Here is a 9,840-nt window from a genome sequence, read left to right on the forward strand (position 1 = left end):
GGCGGCGGCAGCAGTCCATCAATGGTGTACTGCCTTAAAAGGTCTGTTGTAACACGCGTATTGTCTGGGACGGCACTACCTCTCTGCAACATGACGGAAAGTCCCACCACTTACATGATCAGTAGAGCATGATCTCGAATGCTGCCCTCCAGTTACCATACCCATCCCAATTCTCATCTACAATGAATAGTTGTGATTTGATGATAATTTGATTCCGAAACTGACGACGTTGGGTAACTGGAGGACTTGCATTACATCAGAAAAAATACTGTAATCAAAGCAAGTCAGAGAATCCACACTGTGTCTATTTAACCTGTCTGAAATGCTTTCAAAGAAAGTCCTTCCTTGATTTATCAAAGTTTGGGGTTAATCATTGCGATGATACAGTTGTATATTTGCCTGACCCAGCAATATTTCCCTTTTATGGGTATTTATGGAGGAATAGACGAATCTTTCACTTCAGAATCAAGTTAAAGGTGGGTAGTACTGATTTATGGTTTTGGTTAAGTTAATTTACCAGCTTATATGTGACATAATTTGATGTGTCACGTATACCAATTTATTATTTTTTGATTGAGGAAATTGAGGTCCATTGTTGTCTCTTCGTCTGTTCATTGTTCTCTCTGCGTCTGTCAATTGTTGTATCTTCGTCTGTCAGTTGTTGTATCTTCGTATGTTCATTGTTCTCTCTCTAAGGTACAACAATTGACAGACGAAGAGAGAAAAATGAACAGACGAAGAGACAACAATTGACCCCAATTTCCTCAATCAAAATGTAATAGCATATACTGGTCATGTAACTGCATTCCATAGTGGAACAACTATAAACTGTTCATCTTTGGAAGACAGCTGGCTTGGACGGAATTGTCTATTGACAAACGAAGAGAGAACAATGGACAGACGAAGAGACAACAATTGACAGACGAAGAGAGAACAATGAAAAGACGAAGGTACAACAATGGACAGATGAAGAGACAATTGACAGACGAAGAGAGAACAATGGACAGACGAAGACACAATTGAAACGAAGAGATAACAATGGACAGACGAAGAGAGAACAGTTGACAGAGGGAGAGACAACTGACAGACGAAGTGAGAACAATGAACAAACGAAGAGACAACAAAGGACAGACGAAGAGACAACGAAGAGACAACAATGGACAGACGAAGAGTCCCTTGTTTGCAAATTCATAATTCATGATCACCCAGTCTTCGTGTGATATTGTGTCAGTTTCGTTCTGGTTTGGCAAAACGTTTCAAAGTACTATCAAGAACTATACCCACTAGTCAATTCAGTGAGCTCATTCTGTTTGTGGACCCACCAATCAGTCGTATACTAAGCTTCCATGCCACAGAGTATATAGCCTTGCCCTTTCTTCGTGCAGACCCAGCAGTTCGTGAAGGAGGCTCCCTATCCACTTGTGTACACATAAAGATGTTTACTCATCAGCAAGACAGACGTTATAAATTAACAATTCCACAACATACATCATGTTCACAACTCCACGAGACATTTTGCGTTCAGGGATTTACATTATACATGAATACATTCACGCTGTGTTGCTAATGACACATTTACACCGAGCTACAAACAACAGCAAAACCAGTGTCCTAGAACAAGTCAATAGAGGTGATAGAAATATGGAAATACCGCCGTGGCAATCTTCCATCTTCTAATACGTTTTACAATTTCTGGCAGCCTCATGATCAGCCTACATGTGTACCTAAGACAAAGGTCTAATCGATGACAAATAACTTGCTGTGGAAACAATATTTCTTTTAATCGGGTTCATATAGACTGTTTTAATAGACACACCCACCCTCCGTTATAAATAATGCATTCTAACCATATATTTCCGGATTACTTGAAATACAGTCAATAGATTTCCCGTATACCCGTAATGATGAATCGATTGATGAAATACTTCGATGTTCTAAATAAAAGGAGCATGGTGAAAATTTCAGATACTGAGGGAGTCAAATGATACGGACGTCATTTCGAGTGGGAAGCTGCAAACAAAGAAAACGTTACAGAGTTTCTCAGGTTGTTTGGCATTGAGGATGTAGATTGTATCCATCCTGCAATATATTCCATATTGATGGGAAACTATTCCAGGTAGAGGCTTCTGGCACAACTCTTTGTTAACATCACAATTGAATTGGTATAACAGTCTGGACGAGACATAAGATCAATGAATGAGCGAGTGAGTATGGTTTTACATCGATTTGAGTAATATTCCAGCAACATAACGGCGGGGGACACCACAAATGGGCTGCACACATCGTACCCATGTGGGGAATCGAACACGGGTCTTGATTATGACGAGCGGACACTTTAACCACCAGGCTACCCCTGAAGAAACTATTGTTATCAAATGATCTGAAAGACGTTTTTCCTGAAATTCTGAGATGGGAAACCGGCGATTAGTCATTTTAAATTACCACTTTAGGATTCAACATTGATAGCTTAGAAGTACCATGACTATCAGTTTCTGAAACATTAACGTTTTCGTTAAGTAATATTCCAGCTATCTTACAAACGACTGGAAATGGTCATCAAGTCGCCGGGCCTGGTACTGTTACAATCATTCCACCAATGGCTGCCCCAGAAATGTGCAATAGTAGCTGTAAAACCTACACGGAATTGGGTCTCCTTCATAATTAAGAAATTCATTGTTTCACAGAACACAGGAAACGACGAGAAGCAAACCCAGTGGTATACGTCAGGGACTCTATCCACGAAGAGTACTACGCCATTCGTTAGTCCATGATAAAGTATAGAGTTACGATAGGTCGTAATGTTACGAACACTTCGTGGATCGGGTCCCTGATTCTATAGGTAGATGGGCGGTGGGGTAGCCCAGTGGTTAAAGCGTCCGTTCGTCACGCCGAAGACCCTGGTTCGATGGGTACGATGTGTGAAGCCTATTTCTGGTGTCCCCCACCGTGATATTGCTGGAATAAAACCTTCAAAAACTAAACTCAATCACTTACTCCTATAAGTAGACAATATTGAGTGCACCATGTTTCTCCAGGATGTTTGATGATTGCTGATCAAGGTAAGGCTTTGGACAAGGCCCAGGGTCCCCCTCCACAAAGCATTCGTAACGGTACGAACTATCGTAAATCTACCGTTTACCATAGGCTTACGAATGTCGTAGCCCTACGAACGCTTCGTGGATCGGATCCCTGATCCTATATGTGTGATGATTGCTGAACACAGGGTGCCGTTGTACAAAGCGATCTTAGCGCTAAGGTGATCGTAACTCCCATACCAGACTTACGACTGGCGTAGCGCTAAGGTTGTTTTCTACAACGGTACCCTAGACTCCATGGTGACCGCCACTTACAGATGAGGTATCTACAAGCATCACAGCTCAGCAAATGTATAAACATGTATAAACTGTCATGTCATGAGAAAAAGATCGTAGTTATAACAACTTCTAAACATAGGTCAGGGGACATATTTCATCTGACCAATCAGAGCGTCGCTTACCAGATCGGGAAAGAGACAGTCAGAATGTGTTTACGAATCATGAAATCTCGAAATCGTTCATAATTCTAAAATTTCACATCGGTATTTTTGTCAAAAGCTTAGTGCCTTGAATGATGAGAAAGTTCATGAAGGTCGTTCTGCATTAAGGACCTTCTGTACTGGAATCGAGAACAGTGATATTGATGAGATTGGTTGAAACTGGATACACAGACACATTGATCCTTTCACACAAAGTAACTTGTATTCCCAATAGTCTCGACAGTACAGTAACAAACTGACATTGATATGGATCTAGCTCTTACACGCAGCCACAGTGTCTATTTTACATCCGGCTAGACCCGGGAATATCTGGGTTAAAATTGATCTTCAGCAACCCATGCCTGTCGTAAGAGGCGACTAAAGGGATAGGGCAGTCAAGCTCGCTGACTTTGTTGACACATGTCATCGTATCCCAATTGCGTAGATTCATGCTCATGCTGTTGATTACTGGATTGTCTGGTCCAGACTCGATTCTTTACAGACCGCCGCCATATAGCTGGAATATTGCTGAGTGCAACGTTAAACAATAACCAAACCAAACCAAACCACATCACAGGGATAATTCATGTTGACCGATGCTCCTGGTGTCAGTCACTGGATTACCTGGTCCAAACTCGACCATTTACAGACCGCCATCATATAACAAGAATATTGAAACGTGACTCGTTAAGCAATGAACATTTCCTTGAAATTAAGTCTAAAGACGTACAAGTGAAGAATCGGGTATGTCGAATTTATGCTTTACCGTCCCGTTACACCTCCGTAAGGAAGGTACAATAAATTACTCCAATACTCAACCGTGGATCATCCTCGTTTAGTCTGTTTTGTGGCATACAATCAGCAATGATTTTCAAGTTGTGTCCCAAATGGCAGCAGGAATTTCGAGATAATTTGGGCCATATGTAAATAACTGACAATGGTTGCTATTAGCAACTGTAGAGATGCCTTGGTAGGTAACTTCGATGCCATTGTGTTCCTATAGTAACACGGAGTTCCTAAAATGTGAAATATACTGGAAACAGAATTTATGGGAACTTAGGTATAAGAAGACCAACTTAACAGTAAGTCGTGCATTTTAAGACAGTGCTGGATTCGAACCTGATAAGCAATCCGAACAAAACGTACCAGACTTAAAGAAGGCATGAAGGAAATCGTGTTATCGTTGAAGCATGATTTGCACGTGCATTACCACGGTATAAAACCTGGTGGGTGAGCTGGCTAAGGCGCCAGGCTAGTGATCCAGCGAGATTGAGGTGCCGGGAACGAGCCCACCTGTGACCAGGTGTAAAACCTTGGAGTCAACTTTGTGTACAGACTCTTTCAGTGTTGTCACAACCCCAAGTGTACAGTCCACAACCCTGTGCACTTAAAAGAACCCACGAATGCGTTGGTATATGACCAGATGGTGGCCACATGAATACGTGCAAACACCTACTTGTGGGTACAGCAACGTGCAGTAAACTTGGACAAAGTACTCTGAATATGTGTCCCAGTCCACCCAGCTGTAAATGGGTACCTCGTGAGGATTGGAACGTCACATTAACTTGGTGCGCCTAGCTGGAACTCGGCGCTATATAAATAGATTATAATAAATAATATATAATATAAAACCTGTCAACATTATAGTGTCTTCAGTGAATCAATATGCCTCCAAAAGTCTATCTGACAAGAAATCAGCAATAGGAAGCTGGTGCATGGTGGCAGATCTCAGAAGGAGATGGCACGTCATTTTGGGAAGTCCAAAAGTGATTTCCCGCCTAATGGAACGATACCGACAGACAGGTGACGTGTCAATTCGACCTGGGAGAGGAAGGCCACGAAAGACAACAGTACGACAAGATCGGTTCATTACAACAATTGCACTTAGAAATCAGTTCGTGACAGCATCAGAAATTCAGAGACAATTCCGAACAACAGGAATACGAATGTCCTGCAGTTCAGTGAGAAACAGACTGAAGTCTGTCCAGTTGAAGTCAAGGCGCCCATTCCGTGGATTCCACTTACTGTGCAACACAAGAGGCTGCGACTTCAGTGGTCTCGACAGTTTGGTAATCGTGACATGAGGCACTGACGTTACACGATGTCTACCGACGAGTCAAGGTTCCTGTTGAGATTCACAGATGGTCGACAACGGGTTTGGCGAAAACGCGGGGAGCGCTATCATGACGTCAATGTTCAAGAGCATGACAGATACGGTGGTGAAAGTGTAATGGTGTGGGCTAGAATAACGTGTTTGACAGGCCAGCGTTATTTGGATGAAATTTTAAGACCAGTAGTGATTCCATTCTCGCGAAGGATTGGTCGAAACTTTCAGTTCCAGGACGATAATGCTGGACCTCACAGAGCAAGAGTTGCTTTGGATTTTCTCATGCCGCAGAAGATAAAGTTTCCCTTAACCTGTAAAAATCACCAGATCTCTCACCTATTGGACATTTGTGGGATGAACTGGGACGCAGGGTTCGAGACAGACCACAGCCACCAACAAACCTACAGGACAAATCCTCCAAGAAGAATGGCGCCAAATTCCAAGGGAAACAATTCGGAATCTGATCTCAAGCCTGTCCTGAAGATGCCAAGCATGCATTGATGCCCGAGGCAGATACTGACTTTTGCCCACACAATGTCAAAATGTAGTTCCAATAAAACCCAACATGACCAAAAATCAAAGTGTTCCCTTATATTTTGTTACTAGTATATTATCGGACATTTAGGGAGACATTGTATCTCAGTGTTGTTGAAGTTTAAGGCATCTTTTTCCTTTCTCTGTTTCCAACTCATAAACATGCTGGCTTCATTCAGGGGAGTCGGGAGTTTTTGGTTTGGCCGGATTAAAAACAATACCACTATCTATATTCTCTATACCATACTTGGATATGATGTATCTGACCAATGTATCTGAAGAAGCTGTGTAAGTCTTTCCTAGACATGCATATAAGCTGTCAGATGTTCAAAGTTTGATGCAAGTGTCGAATGATTTCAGAAATGAAAAGCTGGATGACACATTAGGAAATATTTCTGTTAATGTACCATTTATGCTAGCTCACTTCTATCAATGGGTGTAAACCACTTTTGTGAGGCCTGAGAGCATGGTTATTGGGGACAAACCTGGGAAAATAATCAGGGGCAATGTGGGTTGAAAACCACTGTTTCTAACACGCCCAGGGGATGCACTGAGAATTAGAGCACCTTTAATGTCGGAGCCATCTGTGCCATGCACTGTGAGACATATAGGTAAAACACTGCATGCCCTGTGCCTGCTTCTGTACAAACTTACTGCATTGTACATCCTGAACAACAGCTGTAAGATGTAACAATGAAAACAAAGCATTTCTAATTCAATTATTTTATCAAAGTATATCTTTGATATCACCATACATCATTGCCCTTTTTGATACACTATGAAACATAAGTAATACAGGAACATAATTTGTTGAAAAACATTCCCAAACAATCAACTGATGTCATGTATGCTGGTATTGCATTATAAGTCATGTCTCTTGTCAGCTAAAATTGCAAAACAATTTGACAATACATCAAAAAGGAACATTACCTTGCAACTCTTTTGCGCCTGAACAAGAACATTGATTCTAACTTCTGTAAATGGCTTAAAAATAAGATGAATTCAGAATGAACAAAATCCACTATACCTTTAACACTGCATGTTGTTCCATGTGTCTTAACCACTGTGTGCCCATTACGACAAACGATAGCATATCCAACTTTATCTTCAGAAACGTTTTCTAACAATTACTTATATAATTTTAAAAGACCGATTCTTTGATCATAATTTAAAAACAAGTATAAATTTCTGACTATATTTTCTTTGGACGTATACATAATTACAACCCCTATATTTTCAGACTTCTTCACATTTTTCTCATGTGGTAAAATATAGTGAGAATATATATTCGGATACTATATCATATTTTTTTATTTCAATGGAATCAACCTTAAATCATTTCCTTTTATTGCCGCATAAAAACTATAAATCAATAAAAACCTAACTCGGCACATTAATCATGAAAAATAAATTTGACGCAACAGTTCATTTTCCAAAACAAACTTAAAAATCAACTAGGGTTTTCAACAATCACAAAACTAGAAAATATTTTTGACATAAGCTGACAGATGTACCATATTCAAAGGCAAGTAATAATTACATGTTGAACAATGTGAGTGAGTAAGTGAGTTTAGTTTTACGCTGCTTTTAGCAATATTCCAGAAATATCACGGCAGGGGACACCAGAAATGGGCTTCACACATTGTACCAATGTGGGGAATCGAACCGGGTCTTCTGCATGAATGAAGCCGAATGCTTTAACCACCAGGCTACCCCACCGCCCCAGATGTTGAACAAAAGTCATATAGACATTAATACTCTATAAAGTATAAATATAACTTGAGTCTGTTATATAAAGAACACAATAGTGAAAACCAGTTTGTTCTAATGTGAAAGAACAATGAGAATGCTGGAATCAATGTTTTCCATGCATCAAATTAGAATTATAGCAGTAATTTAGATAATTATTTAATACAACACATTGCAAAGTAATCAGTCTAATGACATATGAATATGCTTCAACATGTTCATAAAAATGGAAACAAATTAAACAACTATGACCTACAAAATATTCAGCTGTGGTCTTTTGTCTAAACTAATACAAACTGTCAACAATCTCATAAAAATACAGATAAATTGTTTTCATGAAACATGTAAAGTTCTACAGAATAAGGTCTCAAGGACATAATTATTACATTCATATTGCACCATCTTTGATCAACACAGGTTTCAACTGCCTCAATAACCCAACCCTCGGGGAGAATTTGTAGTGTATTCAGGATAATCGTGATCTGTTCTGATTGTTGAACAGTATGTGGAGCATGTCTGCTTGAATAATGATTTTGTGTTCACGTCACATAACGGCATACATTGAGTCAGTCTATTGGTAATATGTAGGGATGAAGCACACAATCTCAGTCTAAGAATCGCATTGTTAGTGCCCTGTATCAAACAGTGTATTAGATACCACAGGCAGCCCACTGATAACAGCCAGTATGAATGAGAGCAGTGCTGCAACATTCTTTATGATGTCACTGCATTGTATCTTGAAGTGTGATGTCATCGCAGTGTTTATTACAAATGGAATGTCAATGCATGAATGATAAAATTTGGTAATTGTGCATGTTTTTATCCATTTGCAAAACATTTCACACATTTACATATCGAAAAAATATTTACCTGAAATATTAGAAGTTTCAGTCATATTTTGTTAATATTAAGACAAATTCAATCAGTTAGTGCACAGATGTTGGTTTGAGAGAGGTTTGTTTACCGCCAATAGGGACAGTTTTCAAGTTATTTCACAGCATGTCAAGACCCATGAAGATCTGGAGCCCCTTTCACCAAACAACCTTTACTAAGGTTAGCCTTAACTCCCATTCTTTAACATTGCACTAAGGTTACCTTAGTGACTTACGATCACCTTAGTGCTTTGTGAAAGGAGGCCCTGGCTTAGAATTGATCTTCAGCAACCCATGCTTGTCGTAAGAGGCAACTAACTAATAGGCTCGCTGACTTGGTTGACATGTCATCATATCCCAAATGCGTAGATCAATACTCATGCTGTTGATCACTGGACTGTCTGGTCCAGACTCGATTATTTACAGACAGCTGCCATATAGGTGGAATACTGCTGAGTGCAGCATTAAACAACACAGCGACCAAACACAATGTGTTAGCTGTATGTGGGAGGAAAGCTGATGCTGGTCACTGATAAATAACCTAAATGGTATGGGGCTGACAAACAAAGCAACATGGTCAAGAAAATCTGGGACTTGAACACATGAGCATTGGCTTATTACAAGTCTAAAGGGACATAAATCTGCAGCTTACATGACCTAGCCAAACATCTTGTATTGAAGGGTTATTTGGTTTGTCAACTCCCTTATGTATTTCTAACATGAAAAGTAATGGTAAATTATTCAGAAAAATGAGTGAGTGAGTGAGTGAGTGAGTGAGTGAGTGAGTGAGTGAGTGAGTGAGAGTGAGTATAGTTTTACGCTGTTTTTAGCAATATACCAGCAATATCACATCGGGGGACACCCAAAGACAAACTGGGATAAAACCCATGATGACAGGTTCCTGGCACACCTAAGGGACACAACTCTGCACAGTGGGTAGACTACAGGCCACTAGTGACCCAAATTGTCTGAGAGAGGCCATATTAACTGCCGTGTTACTAGTACTGTACTTGTCTTACATGGAAAAGTTATTACGATATCAAAATAGACTTATAATCTACTTC

Source organism: Haliotis rubra, unplaced genomic scaffold (genome assembly GCF_003918875.1).
Source record: "Haliotis rubra isolate DU_JTF1 unplaced genomic scaffold, ASM391887v1 Scf272, whole genome shotgun sequence".
NCBI lineage: Eukaryota > Metazoa > Mollusca > Gastropoda > Lepetellida > Haliotidae > Haliotis > Haliotis rubra.